Raw genomic sequence first — 23187 nt, forward strand, 5'->3', positions numbered from 1 at the left:
TGTGTGTGTGAGTGAGTTAGAATTTTGTTCTACATTTTTCTCCAGCTCTGTCCAGGACCCTCTATTGTGATCCCTGTCAGAGCAGTCAGTGGTGGTAGCCAGGCACCATCTAGTTGTACTGGACTCAGTCTGGTGGAGGCTGTGGTAGTTGTGGTCCATTAGTCCTTTGGACTAATCTGTAAATGGAAATTATTTTATTATTCAGTTTGATGAGTTAGTCTATTAAAATGTAAATATACCTGGAAAGAACGAGCTTATAAGAATAAAACAAAAAACCAGTTGCCGTTGAGTCAACTCCAATTCATGGTGACCCTTCATGTGTCAGAATAGACCTGTGCTCCATGGAATTTTCAGTGACTGGTTTTTTGGAAGTAGATCACCAGGACTTTTTTCCAAGTGCCCCTAGGTGGACTGGAACCTCCAAATTTTCAGTTAGCAGCCGAGTATGTTCACCATTTGCACTACTTATTCCTTTGGGTGAATGAATTATCCTTCCCTGGGTTGACAAAGTAGACTGGGTGCAAGTGAAGAATCCCCTGAGGAGATATGCCCAAAGGAGATTCTAGAGAACGTAATCACATCTGGATCTCACAGACTCCTTGCAAGGCAGCTATATTACTTTCCCCCTTCATTTAATGGTTAGTAAATAGAGATTCAGAAGAATCAGAGACATATTAAATTTACAGAGTTTGGTAGACTGGACCAGAACCCAGATCTTTAGTTTCTTACCCCAATGTGAGTGGAACGTGAGCTCCTTGAGGACAGTGACTGTGTCTTGCTCTTATTTTTGTATCACCATTTCCTAGCACAGCACCTGGTACACAGCAGGCACTTAGTAAATATTTATTTTAAAATTGAGGAATAAATGTGTGGTTGAACTTCCAAGCTTCTTGGTGTTATAGTATGTTGGGGTGGAGATACTTGTTCCCTATTTCTCATGCTTCCTTGAAGAGGGGACTTTAACTCCTATTTGGGGAATGTTAGAGTACACTTTTATTCCCCCTGTTTCTCCAGAGAGATCACACTTCTCCCTGGGGAAGAACCAGTAAAGGGATTACCACGAAGTGATGAGTGTATAAGTAAAACATCATATACATATATATATATGTATGCATACACATACATATATACATGTACATACATACACACACACATATATATATAATATATATGTAGACTATTATTCCACCATAAAAAGGAATGAAGTGCTGGGATTTTGATAGGGATTATATTGAATCTATAGATCAATTTGGGGGAATATTTCCATCTTAACAATACCAAATCTTCCTAACAATGGACATGGGACATCTCATTTATTTAGGTCTTGTAAAATTTCTTTCAATATGCTTTGTTATTTTCTGAGTACAAGCTTTGAATTTCTTTTGGCAAATTTATTTCTAAGAATTTTATTCTTTTTGATGTTATTGTAAATGGAATTGTTATCTTAATTTCATTTTTGAATTGCTCATTGCTAGTGTATAGAAATACAAATTTTTTTTTGTATGTTGATGCTGTACTCTGCAACCTTGCTGAACTCACTTAATAGTTCTAATAGGTTTTTAGTGAATTTCTTAAGATTGTCAATATACAAGATCATGTCATTTCCAAATAGACACAGTTTTACTTTGTTCTTCCGATATGGATGCTTTTTATTTCATTTTCTTTCCTAATTGCCCTGGCCATTAATACTGTGTGGTTTAAAATCAGGAAAGGTGTGTGTCAGCATTGTATCCTTTCACCATACTTATTCAATCTGTATGTTGAGCAAATAATCGGAGAAGCTGGACTATATGAAGAAGAATGTGGCATCAGGATTGGAAGAAGACTGATTAACAATCTTCGATATGCAGATGACACAACCTTGCTTGCTGAAAGTGAAGAGGACTTGAAGAGCTTACTGATGAAGATCAAAAACCATAGCCTTAGTATGGATTACAGTTCAACCAGAGGAAAACAAAAATCCTCACAACTGGACCAATAAGCAGCATTATGTTAAATGGAGGAAAGATTGAAGTTGTCAAGGATTTCATTTCACTTGGATCCACAATCAACACTCATGGAAGCAGCAGTCAAGAAATCAAACAATGTATTGCATTGGGCAAATGTGCTGCAAAAGACCTCTTTAAAGTGTTGAAAAGCAAAGATGTCACCTTGAAGACTAAGGTGCGCCTGACCCAAGCTACGGTGTTTTCAATTGCCTCATATGCATGCAAAAGCTGGACGATGAATAAGGAAGACTGAAGAAGAATCGATGCCTTTGAATTATAGTGTTGGCAAAGAACATTGAATATACCATGGACTGCCAAAAGAACGAACAAATCTGTCTCGGAAGAAGTACAAAAAGAATCTCCTTAGATGCAAAGATGGCGAGACTACGTCCGTCTCACGTAATTCGGACACGTTGTCAGGAAGGATCCGTCCCTGGAGAAGGACATCATGTTTGGTAAAGTAGAGGGTCAGTGCAAAAGAGGAAGACCCTCAACGAGATGGATTGATACAGGGGCTGCAACAATGGGCTCAAGCATAACAATCGTGAGGATGGTGCAGGACCAGGCAGTGTTTCATTCTGTTGTAAATAGGGTCCTAACAACAACAAAAAACCCTCCAGTACAATGTTAAATAGAAGTGGTGAGAGTGGACATCCTTATATTGTTCCTGATCTGAGACGGGAATCTTTCAGCTTTCACCATTAAAGATGATGTTAGCTGTGGGTTTTTCATAGATGTCCTTTGTCAGGTTAAGGAAGTTCCCTTTTATTCCCAGTTTGCTGAGTGTTTTTATCATGAAAGAGTATGGAATTTTGTCAAGTGTATTTTCCACATTTATTGAGATAATAATGTAGTTTTTGATCTTTATTCTATTAATATTGCATATTACATTAATTGGTTTTCGGATGTTAAACCAGCATTGCATTCCTGGGATTAAATCCCACTTAGTCATGCTATATAATCCTTTTTCTATGTTGCTGGATTCAGTTTGCTAGATTTTGTTGGAAAGTTCTATGTCTATACGCAAAGGAATATTGGTTTTTAGTTTTCTTTCTTGTGATGCCTTTGTCTGATTTGGGTATCTTGGTAGTACTGGGCCCACAGAGTGAGTTAGGAAGTGTTCCCTCCTCTTGCTTTTAAATCTCTTGGATACAAAAATTGTTCCTACCTCTTGTATCCTCCCAGGTAACCTCCTTCATTTTGTTTATAAATTACAGCACATTGAAACTTCCTCATCAGTCGGTACTTAGGAAAGTACCTCGTGATTTGAACCAATTTATTCTCATCATCAAACAGTATTTATAAAGCTCCCAAATGATTTAAGACAATTTAGTATTCCCAGCAGAGAAGCCAGCTGAGGGGGGAGAGAGAAATGTTTTGTGCTGCAGATGTGCAGCAGTTAGCACATGGGAAGGAAGGAATGCCTGGAGGATACACCCTCCAAGCAGCACAAAGGTAGGTTTTCAGACCAGAGTAAAAGCTCAGTATTCCACAGATCACTCTGCTTGTTACTTTATTATTACTATTAGATTGTACCCAACATTTCAGACTCCAGGAAAGCAGTTTTTATTTCTAATCTTCCAAATCCTACTGTTTTCTTTCCTCCTTATCACCAAAGAGTTTCCTTCTCTCCCTCTCTCCCTCCTTCCTTCCTTTCTTCCTTCCCCCTCCTTCTTTCCTTCTTTCCTTCCTTCTTCCCTCCTTCCTCTCCTTTTCTCCCTCCCTCTTCTCCCTCTCCCTCCTTCTCTTCCTCTCTTTTGTTAGAGCTAAATTTGCTACTAGCTTGAGGTAAACTCAGTGGAGGTAACCTATTCATGCCTTAAAAATATTATGAGTAAGTCAGTAACTAGAGTTAGATTAAGTGTTATTTTCTCAGCCTAACTCAAAATTCACACTCACGATTGTGAAAACACTGGGGAACCAAAGATTGTAAAACAACAGGAGCAGCAGCAGCAGCAGCAATAAAAACAACACAGTAACCTGCCTGCTTCTGGAAGAATCAACACCTTCTCACTCCTGTAACAACACTAATGCTTACTGTGATATTCCATTTTAAACACAGCAAAAGTATAATCCTTTAATTCTTAGATGTTCGCTTCACTGATATTTCTTTTTTAAAAACTCAAGTTCAATAGACATTTCTTTAGAGACTAGTCAAAACCAGTTGCCATGATGTCGATTCCAACTTATTGCAACCTCACGTGTGTCAGAGTAGAACTGCACTCCATATGGTTTTCAATGGCCGATTTTTCAGAAGTAGATCACCAGGGTTTTCTTCCAAGGCACCTCTGGGTGGACTTGAACTGCTAACTGAACCTCTAACCTTTAGGTTAGCAGTCGAGCATGTTAACCGTTTCCACTACCCAGGGACTCCTCAGTAACTAGTCTGTGCTAGGTATTGAAGGATTAGAGTGGAAAGGAGGTTCAGATATTTTCTATTTTGAGGGGCTTACAGTTTCACTGAGAGAAGATGTATATTTAAGAACTACTTAAGTAACAATTCAAGACACTTTAATCCTGGGAAACAGGCATTTGTCATTTATCTACTATGTTCAAGGCACTGCATATAATTCAGAGGTGAAATGAAACACAGACTTTGCTATAAGAGCTCAGAAAAATGAATAACTGGGAAAGTTGATATGAAGGAAACGATTTCAGAACTCAGAAAGATGATGAGGATGTGGATTGATAAAGAAATGGAAAAATCCCTGTAATGAGTTCAGCCTGAAGATTAATTAGCAATGTATTTTCCTTTCCATTTCAAACAAAACAGGTAATTTTAAAGTGTCAACTAATTTACCTTACTGTGGTCTCCTTTTAATCTTTTCTCACATAGAAATAAATTCAAATTTTCATCTTTCTTTTGTTTGATCTCTTTTCTTCAAGTATATATTGATGAATTATGGGGAAACTTAAGGAGACAAGAGGCATTAGAAGTGTCTGGGGTAGGGTTGACGTTGCAATTTTAGGTAGGGTGGCAAAGAAAGAAAATGACTTTTGGGAGATGATGTAAAAGAGTGAAGGAGCTAGCTATGATGTCCTCAGGAAAAGAGTATTACTGGCAGAGGAGACATCAAGTGCAAAGGCACTGAGGCATGAGCTTGTCTGACATGTTCAAGGACCAGCCACTGGGCCAATGTGGCTGAAATGGACTGAAAGACAGGAGGTTTGATATGAGATGAGCTCAAAAATAATGCTAAGGGGCAGACTGAGCCTTGTAGATCACATTAAAGACCCCGGCTTTTACACTGAGTAAGATGGTAGACGCCTGGACAAAATCACTTTGGTTGCTGTGTTGAGAATAAAAGGTTGGCTGTGTCGAGAATTAAAAGCAGGGGAGCAAGTGAAGAAGAATGGATGCCAGCTAGGAAGTTTTTATAATAATCCAGGCACTATGAGTTTGCTATCTAAAGCCATGCGTCTGGTCATTTAGAACACAGACTGGCAAGCTATGGCCTATGGGCCAAAATCAGCCTGTTGCCTGTTTTGTAAATAAATTTCATTGGAACACAGCCACGCTCACTCATTTATATTTTGTCTATGGATGCTTTCTCTTTACAACAGCAGAACTGAGTAGCTGTGACAGACCATATGGCCAGCAAAGTAAAATATTTATTATCTGGCTCTTTACAGAAAAAGTTTGCTGACTTCTGACATAGAATCTCCTGGGAGGAGGATAATGGCAGTGAAGCTGCCTCCTAGATATGCAAAACAACACAGGCATAAACCACTGTGTCTCTTCACTACAATTCTATTTAATGTATACATTTTGCAGAAGATGGACGGAATTATTTCTGGGCTCTATCGAATGGAACAATAGGAAGATAAGATTGTCTTTCAATAATAGATAATGAAGAATATCATTCATTCATTCTTTCAAGAAATATTCTTTCAATGGCTAGTTTGTGCCAGGCCCTGCTCTCTAAACCCTGGATAGATAGTAGTGAAAATGACATTTACCACACACAAAATTTAATTTGCTATAGAAACATCCAATAAAAAAACACATAAGTAAATATATAATTATAAATGGACTAAGAATAAGGATAGGGTTCAATGAAAGAGAATAATGGGGGTCATAATTTAGATGAGGGAAGTCAGTGGAAATACCATTTGAGTTGGGACCTGACGGATGCGTGGGGAAGGAATATGGGGGAAGAAGCATTTCATTTACAAGGAACAGTGTGTACAAAGTTGGAAAAGTGGATGGAGAATTAGATAAACTTAGAAGAAAGCACACATACATATAACATACACAAAGGAATGGGTGGGGCTTTGACAGCAATGAGGAAGAGTCACAAAATATGGTTGGAGATGAAGAATGGGTTGGAAAATACTGGGCTTTATGAATCACGTGAAGGAGCTTTTAGTTTATGTTAAGACTCATGGGGAGCCACTGAAGGGTATAAGGCAGAAAAGTCATAACAAGTTTTAGCTTTTAGACAGCACTCTGGCCACAGTGTGGAGTATGGATTGAAGGGGACCAAGAATTAAAATCTAGGGTCCAGTCAGGAGCTGGTTTTCAGTAGTTCAGGAGAGAGAGAATGATGGCTTAGATTAAATTGGTATCTCTGGTTTAATTCAATAAACATTTATTGTATTTTTACCATGAATAAAATATTTTTCTGGATTCTATTCGGTTGGGGGGGGGGTGGAGATAGAGATTGTTTCTGCCTTCAATAAACCTACAGTCCCGAAGAATAAAAGAAGTATACAAATACTTGTTATAAATAATAGACTATGATAAATTCTGCACAACCACTTGAAAGAAGAATCCTACTGAAGCCTAAGGGAAGGAAAATTCTTATTGCTTGATTGGTGAGAGAATTTTAGTTACCCCTCTGTCCCCAAAACTAAGAAAAATACCTCACACACAGTGGATGCTAGGAAATATTGGGAGAATGACTGGATCACATTACTGGATACCTGGATCATTCACGTGTCTTGTTCATTGTTTCTAAACACACTGATTTCAGTAACTGGGAATTCCAATCACAGCTTCTTTCTGCATTGCTATGTTTCTCCCACTTGGCCTGTTGCTTGCCACCAGACCCTCCTGATGCCATGATCAGACAGCCTGCCAGGACAACTGTGTACCTCCCTGGTGCTAGCAGCCTGTTGATCTCTGCTTCCCCTATAGCCAGTTGCTTGTGGGCCTCTGTGGGCCTATCAATTATCCTCATATCTGTCAGTCTGTGTCTGGGCTCACAGTGTGAGATGGAGCCAAGAGTGAGAAGTGAACATGCCAAATAAAGCTGAAATAATTTCCCAAAGTCCAGGCTCTAACAAATTTATCCTGTAGTGTGGCCAAGACATGACAGTTCAGGCTGGATCTATATGAGGGTTGCAGAGTCCCAGTGCCTTAAAGAGTTCCTTGCATACATTAAGAGTTTAATGAATGCCAGTTGACTCAAAAAATAAAATGTAAATTATGATGAAGCTTCCATTAGGCCAATTCACAACAGTCATTCTACACAGTGAAGAATATTCAAGTATGATTTCCTGTTGCTAGTGAGAGGCTGCCAAGCCCCATTCTTTCCTTTTTCTTCCAAGCTGAAATCACTTTCACCAGTAGGATCAGTCTCAGCCAGCATGAGTCAACTCAGGTGGAGAGTATATTACAAACCTTAATCGCAGCAAGAGATGGAGCCTGGAATTAGGCCTGAGACAACAGACTCGGTTCTTTTGGGGGCAGAATAGAGTGCTGATTGAAGCCAAGTATTTGCAACCTAAATTCTCGCATTCTCTCTCTTTGCATTGCCATTTGAGCAAATTTCTTAGTTTCCCTGGATTCTAATTTTGCCATTTATAGAAGGAGAATAATGAAATCTCCCACATAGGATAGAGTCCTTAGTGTAAATCCAGACATCAGATTAGTGTTAGCTAAGTGATTGTTGTTGTTAGTTGCCACCAAGTTGGCTCCAACTTACAGTGACCTTATGTACAACAGAATGAAATATTGCCTGGTTCTGTGCTATCTTCATGATTGTTGGTATGTTTGAGTCCATTGTTGCAGCTACTGTGTAGTACCTTTCAGTCTTGGGGGCTCATCATCCAGCACTATATTGGAAAATATTCTGTTGTGATCCACAGGATTTTCACTGGCTAATTTTTGGAAGTAGATTGCCAGGCCTTTCTTCCTAGTCTCTCTTAGCCTGGAAGCTCCACTGAAACTTGTCCACCGTGGGTGACCCTGCTGGTATCTGAAATACTGGTGGTATAGCTTCCAAAATTATAGCAACATGCAAGCCACCACAGTATGACAAACTGACAGACGGGTGGTAGAGGTAAGTGGTAGCTACCGTAAAATCCCTGTTGAGTCATGCCTCCATTTTGCAAATTTTGGGTAGAAGGGAATTGGCAGTTTCCCACAGCAGGCTCACCCTCATCATTTCATTAACTTTGTGACAGTGTGACCTTGATTTTTTTGGACTCCAATTAGAGTTAGAATGAGTTTTACTTTATTATTATTTGTTGAGCTATAATATTGTTGCTGTTGTATGCTCATGCAGAAATCTGATATTAATCCTAAATTAGTCTGGGAAGAAGACAGAAAATTGCAACTCTGCCACCTTTCCTCCTATCTTTGTTTTCCAAAGCAAGGTCACTTTGGATGGCCAACATTGGCATAATACCCTTATTTAGTTCTTTCCACATATATGAAACAAACATGCCTTCAGATCTTGAATGAAGTTACATGTCTCTAGTGGCCAGGAAGAATTGGTGGAAAGGGATTTTGGAAATTACTGTACCTTAGAATTGAGGAAACCTTTCTCAGTCTAGAAGACTGTTTGCCTCCCCATGGGCCCAATAACATTTCCTACGATTCTGCCAGCCAGATGGTCTTGGTCTTATTTTATATTAGTCCAGGTCCTCAGGAGCACAGCCACAGTGTTTCGTTAATAGTCGTAACAATTAACATTGTTACTGTTATTGACGTGAGACTTTTGGTTCTAGATAAGATAGAAAAGACTGATTTTTCTCTATATCTATCTCCTGCTAAGAACAATTACAAACCTTGGACCTAATACAACAGACAAACGTAAGAAGACTGAGAGGTGGAAAGAAGAAGGACCTTAAGACTTGAACAATATGAGGTTAATTCCCTAGGTTTTATTTATTCCTTCCATATTTCTGGGACTGGGTGCTGGGGAAGCCTCTGACTTGGAAATGCCGAAAGGCAGAGACAAAAAAATTCCCAAGGAAAGGACCAGGAAATGGGCAGCCTAAAAGGCAGGATAAAAACCTTTTTGACAATACCTACCCTACTCCAGCCAAATACCATGAAGAAAACGCATCTCCTTCCCTGTAGTGCCAGGACAATGAGTGGGGAGTATGGGCTTTTAACTAAGGAGCCCTGGTGGCGTAATCGTTAAACACTCAGCTGCTAATTGAAGGGTTGGTATTCAAACCCAGCTAGTGGCTCTGCAGGAGAAAGACCTGGTGACCTACTTTCACAAAGATTACTGCCTAGGAAACCCTACGGGAAAGATCTACTTTGTCACACTGGGTCCCTATGAGTCAAAAATCGACTCAAGGGTACCTAACAACAACAATAACAACAAGGCGCAGTGCTGGCTCAATGGTAGAATTGTCACCCTCCATGCTGGAGACCCGAGAGTCCTGGTGGTGCAGTGGTTAAGAGCTATGGCTGCTAACCAAAAAGGTTGGCAGTTCGAAACCACTAGCTGCTCCTTGGAAACCCTGTGGGTCACTGTGAGTCAGAATCGATTTGACAGCAACAGGTTTGGTTTGGATGCTGGAGACCCGGGTGTGATTCCCAGCCAATGCACTTCAAGTGCGGCCACCACCCTTCTGTCAGTGTTGGCTTGCATGCTGTTAGGATGTTGAACAGGTTTCAGCAGAGCTTCCAGACTAAGACAGACTAGGAAGAAAGTCCTGGTGATCTACTTCAGAAAATCAGCCAGTGAAAACCCACAGCTGATCGTGGGAATGGCACAGGACCAGGCAGTGTTTCATTGTGTTGTGCATGGGTCCTCATGAGTTGGGGGCTGACTTGACAGCAGCCGACAAGAACAACAACAAGGTTAGCACGTATCAAGGTAGCAGGTAGGACTCCTATTCCTCTTTAGCCAGGGTGGTAGTCTGCAGAGGCCTGAGGCTGATGGAGAAACCTGGACTCCTACTAATTAAAGAGTGAGGGAGGATTTTGGAGAGGAGGAAGCTGGATAAAGCGGTTTTTTTTAAACCTATATATAAAGTCTTGGGCAGATCCATAGCGACCCACACATAAAACTGACTAGAACGAACTCTATAAAGGGTTGGAGAACTGAACTACAATGTACAGTACCATCCAAGTTTTCAGACTGGCCTCTAAGTAACACACAAACAAAGTAGACCGGAATAGTACCGTAAAGGCTTTGAACACTAAGTTACCGGTGGAAGCACAAAAATAGCCCATGAACCGAATGATAAACCTAAAGAGGGTGACTCTTTGCTAAAAAAGATTAGCTAGGATCCAGAGTCGTGTAACATAATACCGAAAGTGACTAGTTACTGATATTGGAGTGAGCTCTGAACACTCTAATACTCATTGGCCAATTCTCAGCCTGCTCCCGCCCTCCAACTCTTGCCCATTTGGCATGATCTATGAGTTGGAATTCTGTTTTCCCTTTCCTGACTAGCACTGAATGCCTTGATTCTCTGGGACATGACTAACATTTCCAGGAGAGGTAGCTGATTCTGTTCCACATGTCCCCAGCAGTGAATGGATGTCAGTGAATGAACCAACTGAAATAGAAATATGATGCTGCCCCATTTTTTGGGGACTTCTTGGACGTAATGTCCAAAGGCGCCCTAGAGCTTGGTCAGTTTCTCGGATGACACTCTGCCCACCCAGTATAGGCTGGACTTATTCCACCTCTCCAATAGCCCATGCTGTTGAGATCCCACCATGATTTCCGCCAATAATCTCCTAAAGAAATGCCATGGTTTCCAACAAAAATGACAAATTTAACCCATTAAATTTTTTGGTCATATTTAATTCTGCCATGACTCTCTAAATGCAGCCACACAGGGCCTGCATCTTTCCTATTAACTTCAATTTATGAAATATCCATTTTAATAAACTTTCCTGAGAATGAGCTTAAAGCTGTAGGTGGCTAATGATCTGTTTGAGGAGATTACAGTATGTGAGTAATGAAGTAATAGTGATGTAAATAGGACAGACAACACTGGTTCCCTTATTTTAAAAGCTTCTCAGGAATGCTGCATGGATTGGATGTGAAACTACCTACCAGGATGCCTGGTATAAAGTAGGTGCTCAAAATATATTTGATGAAATTAAAACCACAAGTTATGGTTTGAATAATTTGTTTCTACGAATGGGCAGCCCAAATGCTGTTTTAATCAGAATGGTCGACAGAAATCTGGAAGTGAACTGTAATACTGAGATAGAAATTATCATTGTAGTTTGAAGTAGTGACTTAGTGTGGAAGTTGTTTCAAAGCCAGCAAGAATACAAGTCAAACACCTAGAAACTATAGATGCTGCAAAGCCACTGAAGCTCTGTAGTCTCAGGGGAACATTTACTTAAATACTTTGCTCACATCCCCTGAAACAGATTAGTAATAAGTACCAAATGCTTACCTGATGGGGAGATAAAAAGGGTTTACTCACACGATACTACTATAAACCATTAATAATACAAGGGGCATTTCCTTAATATATTTATGTTAAAGATGGCAGTTAAATGTCAAAATATTATGGTAATATTAAATAAAGTTTTAAGATTTTACTATCTTCTAGTGTTAGGACGCAGCCCTTTCTTTGGTTTGGTCAGGGCCTTAAAACTAAGAAAACAGCTACTATGGGCTACATGGAGCTGTGATGGTGCAGTGGTTAAGAGCTACATCTGCTAACCAAAAAGGTTGGCAATTCGAGTCCACCAGCTGCTCCTTGGAAACTCTGTGGGGCAGTATTACTCTGTCCCACAGGGTCGCTATGAGTTGGAATCAACTCGACGGTAGTGGGTTATAAGCTACATGACAGACATTTTTATTATTCTCAATTGTCTAATCATGATTTATTAGCTTACACTTCAAACTCAATTACTATGCGGTTTCAGTCTTTATTGTTTCATTTCTAGGACTCTTTGAAGCGAGTCAGTAATATTATTCCCCGTTTTTACAGATGAATAAACAAGCGCTAACAATGAACTGATGGGGCCGCAAAGGTTAATCATGGAGATGTAGATGAGTGGTTGGGCTCTGTAAATCTTACCCCGCTAGGTTCTGGTGTCTGCTGCTTTTTGCCTCGTGCATGTATTACATCACACAAAAAATAGAACCTGTTCCTCCAAATACAAGGAGCATGAGCCATCTCTCCATGTGGGAGTCGTGACTACTGCAATGGGAGGATCCGGTTTGGATTCCTTTCTGACTAGGAAAAATTATTTTACCTCTTCCTGGCCAAGTGGGATTGGAGTAGTCACTTCACCTTTATGACCTTCAAATTTCACATCTAGGATTTTGCATTAGATGGTTTGTAAGATTTCTTCTGGTATTAAATTCTCTGATCTTGCACCAGAAGATTACAGCTTCCTTTTTCTTGAGTATCCCTTCCTTTGAATGGCAGGACCTATGTAGACCTTGATAGGGAGGTGATTCGATGTGGCTAGAAGAGAAGCTGAAAGCTGAGGTGAGCTCTAGTGCGCTGCACAGGCATACAGACATGGATGGATGTGCTCTGCACAGGCATGGATGCACATACAAACACGCGCACACGCACACACTGCAAATTTTAGTCAAGCCTTTTGGGAATTTGGTTGGGAGACAGAGGTGTATGTTCTGTTTTGTTTAAAGGACGTGTTTTACCTTGTATGTTAATTAGGGTTTTTCTTATTTTTCATCCATCTTTTTATCTTTCCATCGCAGTATGTCTTTGATTTGAAACCTGATCCTGGAGATATAACTGGTCCCAGAGCTGAGGAGAACAAAGGAAACTGAACAGCTCCTGCTTTTCTGCTTCCTATTGTTTGTGCCATCTTTCCCTCTAGCATTGACTGTCCCATAATCATGCCAGAAAACAACGGCAAAACAAAACAACACCCCCCCAAAAACAAACAAACAAAAAAACCGAGACATTTCTGGAAGCCCTTGGATTCGAAATAACAGGAGTTGTCAGTGACAAGTTCATTCTGCCACACCTACAGTCACTGTGTTGGAAGCCTTCAGCACCAGAGGAACAATCACAGCCATTTTCTCCTCCTCCCACTCTACCTCCCACACCAGCAACCAACTGCAGGTGGAATGCAGACATCCCCATCCCATTTTTTCTTTCTCCATTGGTCTGATTTCCCTCTGTAATCCATTTCATACTCTGTCTCTTCCCAATTTTATTATTTTATTGCTTCCAATTGCTTTTTAAATTTTCGTGGTCAAATCCTTCCTGTCTTTCCTTCTTCCTTCCCTCCCTCCCTCTTTCCCTTCCTTCCTTCCTTTCTAATAGATGCCATTGCAGCATTACACATCATAGCCCTTGGCTCTGACTTGGTGTGGGAAATATCAGGTTCATTATCTAAAGTTTATACCTCCAGTGATTTTTGGGGCACTCTGAAATAAGTTGCTATTAAAATTTCAAAAAATGCTTTTGCATTGAGCTGCTTTTAGGAGCTCATTAATAACTAATCAATATTCATGAAAACTGACCAGAAGCGGTGAGCTTAGTGGGGGATAATGAAGACCTTGGCACTGCCACCATTGCTCTTAACTGAATGTGTAAAGTACTTTCTTTCTCTCTAGGACTTTCCCGGTTGCAGACATATGCAGTATGTCATCTTGCTTAATTATCTAACATTTTGTTGCTTTGCTTTCACCATTTATTCACTTTGTGACATTATGGGCCAGCAGAGTAGACACTGTTTACTCCCTGCTTCACCCACCAAAGATGTCTGCAGCCATCTGGAACTCCTCAAAGCACCCTGCCACAGGTTGGAGAATCCGTCAACCACAGCAGTGAGGACACTGCTTATGGATATTTCTGTTCATGAAAGCAGAGCTTTATTTCTCATTTGTTGGAGTTTTTATTTTCTTTCCTATTTCTCCTTAAATAACTAGAATCAAACTTTTTACTTAACAAAACCCTTTAGAAAGAGCTTTCCAGTCTATGTTAGTTTTTTCTTGCTGTATATTTCCATGTAAATAACAAAGGGAATGTGTTGGAGAAATATACTCTTCTAGCAAGTCCTGGTGGGGCAACAGTGAAGCGCTTGGCTGCAAACTGAAAAGTGGGCATTTCAAACCCACCAGTGGCTCTGAGGGGTAAAAGACCTGGCAATTGGCTCCCATAAAGATTATAGCCTCGGAAACTCTACTCCGTCACATGGGGTAGCCATGAGTTGGAATTGACTCAACAGCACCCAAACAACAACAGCTGTACTAGCAATCATTCCTGTTCTCCAAGTCAAGAGAGCTCTGTTTGCTACCATGTTATTATGAGTCCATACCTTTTCTGCTCTCTGATATGGCTTTATTCACAGCCCTCTGTCCCACTCCTTAGAATCTCTTCCCTTGTTCTAAGAGGGATTTAGTCTTCTCTCTTGGTTGGAGATAACAATATGCCTCAAGATGTTGAGAAGTTTTAAAGAATGATAAGACATTTATTTGAGACTTTGGCTAGAAGGACATGTCCCAAACATGGTGAGTTAAAAACAGCTCCTCCCCCGCCCTTATGTGTATGCCTCTATTCACACTGCAGTGTACTAGGAACGGTTCTAGGCACCAGGGATATAGGAGAGAACAAATTTGACAAAGTCCATGTCCTTATGAAGCTTATGTTCTAATGGGGAAGACAAACACTTAAGAAGAACAACAAAAACAACAAACAGCTGAATGTATAAAGTCAAGGAGTGATTAGCACCTGTGCATCTCTTGCTAACTGCCCTCAGATCCATTTCTAGTGCTTCCCTTGGAAAATATATTTCTGAGAGTTCCTTGCCCTCTGGCTTCCAGGTTTAGCCAATGGGAGGCACCAACAGGAGACCAGAGGAGAGGAGGATGGAAGAATCTGGGGTATTTGTCTTCCCTTCTCTCTGTTTTGGGCAGTGTGTCATACAACAGCTGCATCCCCTATATAGTCCTAGCTCATTCAGGACTGACTCCATCCATGGTCCCTACTCCTGCCTGGAAGTCACCAAGTGAAACCACCTCTTACCCTCATTCCAAGGGCAACTGAGGCTCTTGGGCTGTGGTGATATCATCTCCTTTACATTCTCCTTCTAGTCTAAGAGTTACAGCAGCTTCCAGTTCTTCCTAATCTCTGTGTTGCCTTTTCCAACACCTTTGTAACTATTTCCTAATGTTAGTTTTTCCTTAGGGCCACACAATCTGAGCGCATACATTTTTTGAAGGCACAGGTAAGACTGTATCTTATCTCCAGGATTTGAAAATGGCACTTGCTGGAGTTGTGAAAAGTGGCAGTCCCATCTGACATGGTACCTGAACATAATATCTGCTCTAAAACTGGTTCTTACATTAGCAAACTGTAGGGTATTATTAAATAAGGCAAAACACGCCAGTCATTCTAGAAGCAAAATTACTTGCTATAAGCTTCCCCACTAATTGCCATCAGATTCAGGGTGAACAAATAAACAATTGTTTATCTTAATTAGTATTGTGTCTCTGACTACTACTTGTTTTTATACCCTTAGAAGGCTGATTTCTACACCACACTGCAAAGACTGAGTGTCAGTTATTTGTCTCTTGGCTCTCAGCCTCCATTCTTTTGTATTCTGCCGTGTATTGTGAGGGGCTTGAAGACTGCAAACTATATTCTCTAGGCTCTCTTGTCAGTTGGCTTCAGGTTATGTTCTACCAGGGGTAGGCACTAGCAGAAGAATGGAAGGCAGGAGGAAGGGGAGAAATAGCTTTCTTCCTCTTGTGGTTTCTGGTGGAGTTTTGCAACCAAGGGAGGGAGAATACAACCGTGGCTACAGAGTTGACACCTGTAAGAGCATTGCTGGTGGTTTCAGCCCTGATCGAGGTGGAGATTTTTGGTAGATTCAGAACTAACTGTGACAATATCGCCAAAGGTTCTGTTGCAAGAGTAAGTTTATGGCTCCAGCCCAGTAATTACTGCAGCTTCAGATCTCAAGGTATTACACCTTCCTATGTTTTGCTCCTCCAGGTCCTTCGTTCTGCTTTTGATCTAGCTCTTCCAACACCTTTGCAACTAAGTCCCTGTATTAAATTCTCTGTTGGAGATATTTAGAGCGGTTTCTCCTTTCTCAGCTAGGCCATGATTGATACAGATTGTATTGGAGATAATATGAACGGGAAATGTCTAAAATGTTATGTGTTTCTATTCAGAAGTTGTTACATACATTTAGTGATTTACCAAGAATTTCAGGGCATAGTCTTTGGTTGTATTAAACTCTTATGTTTTATCATCAGTTCTGATAATTTTGGATGTCTCTGTCAGGCAAATTTTAAAATAAAGGCAGGTAGTTCTGCCCAGAAGTGGGCTAGACCTCTGACTCAGCAAACACAGTTATGCAAAACAATAGCATCTCCTGTAAGTGAGGATTAACTTAGCTCCTTATGTTTCAAGGATTTTCCTTTCTTCTATTTGGCACAAACAGACTTTATTATTAGTGGAGGAGCCTGGTGGTGTACGTTCCATGAGCTTCATTTTATGGTGCTCCCCACTGGGACACTGTTTCTTATGATTTTCCCCACCAAGAAAAATCTTACTCATTCCCCTAACGAGGACAAGTATTTCACACTATTTAACTTCTTTTCAATTTGGGTGACCTGTAATGCCAATTCTCATTTCCAAAAAATTGCTCTTTTATGTCGCAATTTTCCCCCTTCCAGTGAAAAGTCAGGGAAACAAAAGAACTGAGATCAAAGGTTTTGCACTTTCATGGTTGTCATGGACTGAATTGTGTTCCCCCAAAATATCTGTTAACTTGGGTAGGCCATGATTCCCAGTATTGTGTGATTGTCCACCATTTTGTCATCTGATGTGATTTTCCTATGTGTAGTAAATCTTACCTCTATAATGTTAATGAGGCAGGATTAGATGCAGTTATGGTAATGAGGTAGGACTCAGTCTACAAGATTAGGTTGTGTTTTAAGTCAATCTCTTTCGAGATATAAAAGACGGAAGCAACAGAGAGACAGGGGGACCTCATACCACCGAGAAAGCAGTGCAGGGAGCAGAGTGCATCCTTTGGACTTGGGGTTCCTGTAAGGAGAAGCTCCTAGTTCAGGGGAAGATTGATGACAAGGACCTTCCTCCAGAGCTGACAGAGACAGAATGCCTTCCCCTGGGGCCAGCACCTTGAATTTGGACTTCTAGCCTCCTAAACTATGAGAAAATAAATTTCTCTTTGTTAAAGCAGTCCACTTGTGGTATTTCTGTTATAGCAGCACTAGATAACTAAGACAATGGTGAACAGGCACTTACTCAGTAAGATGAAATCATTGACTCAGTATGGGGAAAATATTGTATATTCTGGAAAGACTTATGAAGATAAAATAGCAGAAACCCCTTCGAAAAGTACTTTTACCATAAGTAGTGAGCCCAGTGTACAAACCCTCCCCCCCCAAAAAAAAAAACCCAAAAAACAAAACCCATTGCCATCTAGTTGATTCTGACTCATAAAAACCCTATAGGACAGAGTATAACTGCCCCATACAATTTCTAAGGAGCGCCTGGTGGATTCAAACTGCCAACCTTTTGGTTAGTAGCTGTGGCTCCTAACCACTACACCAACAAAGCAATTCCAGATTTCTTCTTCACAGCTCCCTCTATTTACGAGTTACCAATTGCCTTCCAGTTTATTCTGACTTATGGTACCATATGTGTCAGAGTAAAACCTTGCTCCGTAGGGTTTTCAATGCTGATTTTTCAGAAGAAGATTGCCAAGTGATTCTTCTTAGGCACCTCTGGATGGACTTGAACCTCCATCCTCTTGGTTAGCAGCTGAGCTTGTTAACCGTTCCCATCACCAGAGTCTCCTCCCTCTATTTAGGCTCCAGTTATTTCAGATTATTTCAAAGAAAGAGCCTATGAGCAGAGGTTTTCAAGCTTTAGTATGCTTGAGGGGGTTGATGCTGTAGAGGCTGTTAAAATGTAAATTATGCTGCCCCTTCCCCATACATCTGTCTGTGGATTGAGTTGGAGTTCAGAAACCTGCATTTTTAACAAGCACTCAAGTAATTCTCATGCCCTTCCTTTCAGGATCAGATTGTGTGTGTGCTTAAATTTAACTGTGGTAAAATATATAGAACAAAATATTTGCCATTCTGACCATTTTAAAGTGTACAATTCAGTGGCTTTAATTACATTCACCATGTTGTACAACCATCACCATTTCATGCGTTTCCAAATGTTTTTCATCACCTTAAACAGAAAGGTACTAGTAAACCAATTACCATATATTCGACTCCGACTCATGGCGATTGATCCCATGGCTGATTTTTTTGGAAGTAGATCACCAAGGCCTTTCTTCCCAAACAGAATCTCAGCACCCCTTAACAGTAACGTCCCATTGAAGTACTCTGTATCTAGAATGCTATATCCTATGGCACTGATTTCTTATTATTTCAGAATATCCCGTGTTCACAAGTGTTAACATGATGCTGATAATTTTCTCTGATGTTTGTTCCTGTCCAAACATTCAAATTTTCTAAATACATTCAAATATCTGAATGTTTGGTATTATGTACTCAAAATATGTATATGGATGACAGAATTGGGGTTTTCTTCACCAGTATGTTTCATAAGTATTTTTTTAATGTCATAGAAACCAATAAAGATAAAGAAAAGAAGAAAAAAGGAATGAGTGCTTCACAACTCAGTCCCTAAAGAAAGCATGAAAATGATACATTATTTATCATAAGCTTCTTTTTTTTCCTCCTCTTTCGTCAACGTTGTCAAAATTCCCCAAAGCTTCTTCTGGATCCTTATTAGAATTAACGTCAGATTTCAGGCAATAAAATGTCTGCCTAAGGTAGTGATTAACCATCCATATTGAAAGGTCTACAATGATAATTCCAGGGAAAAAGAAACCTAATTAAATGTCACGGGCTTTTTACTACCTCTCTACTTAAAAAGTAAAGCAATGAAGACCGTTGCCTCAGGCTCTTCAAAATGCTTGTCAATATGGATTATAAGAGCTGATATTAAATCTTTAAGCTCTTATTTACTTAAGAGAATAATATACTTAGCATTTCTTTACATTGCTAGGCATGCTGATTTATGTATTAGATTATATTATAATAGTTATCATTGCTGAGGCATAGTCAGAATTCAAGTATATGCCAGCACAGAGAAAAATTCTTTATGGAGATCACTTCACAATGATGACAATTCCTGGGTACAGAGGAGACTGATCTTTTGGCTTTGGATGTTCTTAACAGCTTTCATGATAGTTACGTGGATTCTAAACTAAACTTGTAGGATGTCTCTAAAATGTTCGAGGTGGTAGGATAGACTCATAGAAGATACAGGAGAGATTCTTTTGCATATAAGAAAACTGCAGTTAAAAAAAAAAACAGTAAAAACTAAAAGGTACATACTGGAAACTAGGCTTCTCAATGCCATTCAATTTGTAAATTTAATAATAAACTATGTTGTTGTTAGCTGCTGTTGAGTCCATTCCGACTCATGGCAACCCCACGTATTACAGAGTAGAACTGCTCCATAGGGTTTTCGTGGCTGTAATCTTATTGGAAGCAGATGACCAGGCCTTCTTTTCCGCAGTACTGCTGAGTGGGTGTGAACTGCCAATCATTAGGTTAGCAGTGTGCTTAGCATTTATGTTGGTCAACTTGACGGTAGCTAACAATGGCATATTTATTAGAAACATAGGCTGAGACTTTTCTTGTTGCCTTAGAATTGTGTGGAAATGGGACAAAGAAGCATAAGATATCCCGAGAACACTGCTCACTTGCACAAAATCAGAAACACAGTTTCAAAGAAACCATCAAGTGTCTAAGTGTAAGAAAGAAAGTAAATTTTTGAGGGTAAGGGTGGGCTAGAGTTGCAGGCTACGCTCCAAGAGAATCCCGCAGAGAGACTGTCTGGAAGATTTCTGAGCTGTAGCATCTGGAGCCCATTCTATGCTATCATCTAGTGTATGTGAAGGGTTTCTTGGGAGAGTGTGACAAGCATGCATGCTCTGAAGGTGTGAGCATGAACCGAGAGACTAGTGGCTGCTTCTGGTCGGCCAGTTTCAAAGAGCGATGGAAGGCTGCTGAACCAGCTCACACCAGCCAAGTGGAAAGAGAAGGGACTGAAAAGTAGTGTGATTTGGGAGAAAAGTCCCTGTGGCTCTCTGAGTGTGTGGAAGAAGTCCTTAGCAGCTCCTCTAGCTCCAATCAAGGGGCAGGAACGTAACTGAAGGAAGCAGGAGGCAGACTGCCAAGGCATAAACTGGCCAAATGAAGTACTACCCCATCCAGGACTCCATATGCTGGTGGGGCTGAAGGGAGACACAGTTGATCCTCTTTGCGGTGATTCTCATCAAACCACCCCGATCATCCAACTGGAGATTACCATAACTATCCATGCCTCAAGAAGCAGGTGGAGCCATTCTGAGCCAGAACAAAATGAGGGCTGCCTCCTCACCAGTTGTTTAAGAAGATCTGCCTTCCTAATAAGGAGCCCTGGTGGCACAGTGGTTCAAGCGATCACGGCGAACCAAAAGGTTAGAAAGGTTGGAAACCACCAGCACTTCTGCGGGAGAAAGATGTGGCAATCTGCTTCTGTAGAGATTTACCGCCTTAGAAACCCTATGGTATTGCTATGAGTCAGAATCGACTGGAGGGCAGTGGGTTTGGTTTGGTTTGGTTTGGTCTGGCCCTCCTAATGGAGTCCCTGAGTGGTGTAAATAGTTAACATCCTTAGCTGCTAAGTGAAAGTATGGAAGTTCAAGCCTACCCAGAGGCAATTTGGAAAAAAGGCCTGGCAATCTACTTCCAAAATATCAATGACTGAAAACCCTATGGAGCACAGTTCTGCTCTGACACACATGGGTTCACCATGAGTTGGAGTCGACTTGATGGCAACTGGTTTAAAACTGGTTTGCCTTCCTAATTCCTCATCTCCATTCTCAGTTATGGAAGACTTAGACCTAAGAGAGGGAGCAGGTGATGGCTGAACGGAACATTCCCTCCCCCTATAACTACATATACACACACCCCCATCAGGGATTAAAGGGAAGGAGCGTATCATTCCCCCTCCCACTAGCCTCCATGGTGATGAGTAATGGGATAGGAAGTTGAAGTTTTATTGTGAAAAAGGCTGAGTTTTAATATCTAAAATTCACCTGAAATTATGGGATCTGTCCCAGATTAAGGCTCATATTGAAGGCAGTAAGTGTAGACAAATAAAAAACTACTTTGTATTTACACCCCCCTGGGTCTACAGTTGCTATGAGTTGAAATTGACTTGATGGCAATGTTTGTTTGTTTGTTTTTTTGGTGCGGGTTGGCACTCCTTACTAAAAATTTTAAAGAAATTCCTCTGAACTAAAACTACAGCATAAAGTAACATACAATGAGGAACTTTGCATTTAAAATATGATTTTTTTTCTCACAATTCAAAATACATCAATTTTTTAGAACAACACTATTTTTGGCTAAAACAACTACTGTGTTTCTGAGAAACTATTTTAATTCTCCTTGAATACAGACTTCTGGCTTTCATGGAAGTTGGGGTAACCCATCCAAGCCATTGCCCTTAGGTGGTCTTTTGAACCACCTTTGAGTCTAACAATGGTCTAGATAAACTAGTAAGACTGTTTTGCTTCCGGCTTTGTGCTCTTTTGAAGAATTCAGTCAGTTTCTGGAAACGCTCAAAGGGTCAGAATGGGAGCTATGTTTAGGGTAAATCAGTATTCATGTTAATTGTTCTTCAAGACAATGCTGTATGAAAATCCTTCCTGCCCCAAAATTCGTTTATCAGTTCTTTTTTGACGCTTTTTTCCATGGCAATGCCAATAAGATCGGGTATAAGAGTGTTTTAAGGTTCTCTCATCTTCCAAACATTTTTGACTTTCTAGTCAAAATTTTAGAGCCCTAGTGGCACAGTGGTTAACAGCTTGCCTGCTAATTGAAAGGTCAGCAGTTCAAATCCACCAGCTGTTCCTTGGAAACCATATGGGACAGTTCTACTCTGTCCTGTAGGGTCTCTGTGAGTTGGAATTGACTCGATAGAAATGAGTTTTGTTTTTGTTTTTGTTTTATTCAAAATGTTACCCCAATTTGCAAATAGTATATTAAATAAACTTCAATCAATTTCTATTATTGGCTTAATATGATTTTTGTTTTAACATTTCTAAAGAATAAGAATAGAATTAGTCATTCCTTCCAAAATCTCTATGCCACAAAGAAGTAAATTGTTCAAGGTCATTGTCATGGATTGAATTGTGTCCCCCCAAAGTATGTGTCAACTTGGCTAGGCTATGATTTCCAGTATTGTGTGGTTGTCCTCCATTTTGTGATCTGATGTAATTGTCCTATGTGTTGTAAATCCTAATCTTTGCTTGTGGTAAATGAGGCAAGATTAGATTATGTTAAAGAGGATTAGGGTGGGATGCAACACCCTTACTCAGGTCACAGCCCTGATCTGATGTGAGGGGAGTTTCCCTGGGATGTAGCCTGCACCACCTTTTATCTTACAAGAGATAAAAGGAGAGAGAAGTGAGCATGAGACAGAACCCCCACAACACTGTATTCTTTACCTGGCTTCCTCTCTACAGTGTTGTATTGCAAAATAATTTCCTTTGCTGGGCTCTTCCCCCTCAGCTTAGCATTTGAATCCTGGTTTTGCTTTGGAAGTTATATGTAAACCCCATTGCACCTGTGTAATATGATGAAGAATGTTGCTGACGTAAACATGTATGAACTCCCTATTTGTAAACCCCTTTAAAAGTAATCTGCCTGCTCACCCTTGGTGAGCAGTCTTGGCAGCAGTAAGCACCAACTGACTCCATTTCCTTGTACAACAAAATAAAGGTGCCTTTTTGTTCTCCCACCTTGGTCTCTCATTTATTGGCCAATATGAGTCATGCTGAGTAAGAACCGGGGGTTTCCATCCAGTAACAAGCAGAGACAGTGGGACCTCATTACCATCAAGAAAGAAGAGCCAGGAGCGGAATGTGTCTTTTGGACCCTGGGTCCCTGTGTTGAGAATCCCCTAGATCCAGGGGATGACTGTTGCCAAGATA

At 40.4% G+C, this 23187-nt stretch overlaps 1 protein-coding gene across 1 annotated transcript in view; it reads right to left on the reverse strand.

Annotated features, from left to right (window-relative positions):
- The window catches only part of PTCHD4 (patched domain containing 4), a 213569-nt gene that overhangs the window by 29989 nt on the left and 160393 nt on the right, over positions 1–23187 (reverse strand). The gene's annotated exons all lie outside the window — the stretch shown is intronic.

This window comes from Trichechus manatus, unplaced genomic scaffold (genome assembly GCF_000243295.1).
Source record: "Trichechus manatus latirostris isolate Lorelei unplaced genomic scaffold, TriManLat1.0 scaffold00065, whole genome shotgun sequence".
Taxonomy (NCBI): domain Eukaryota; kingdom Metazoa; phylum Chordata; class Mammalia; order Sirenia; family Trichechidae; genus Trichechus; species Trichechus manatus.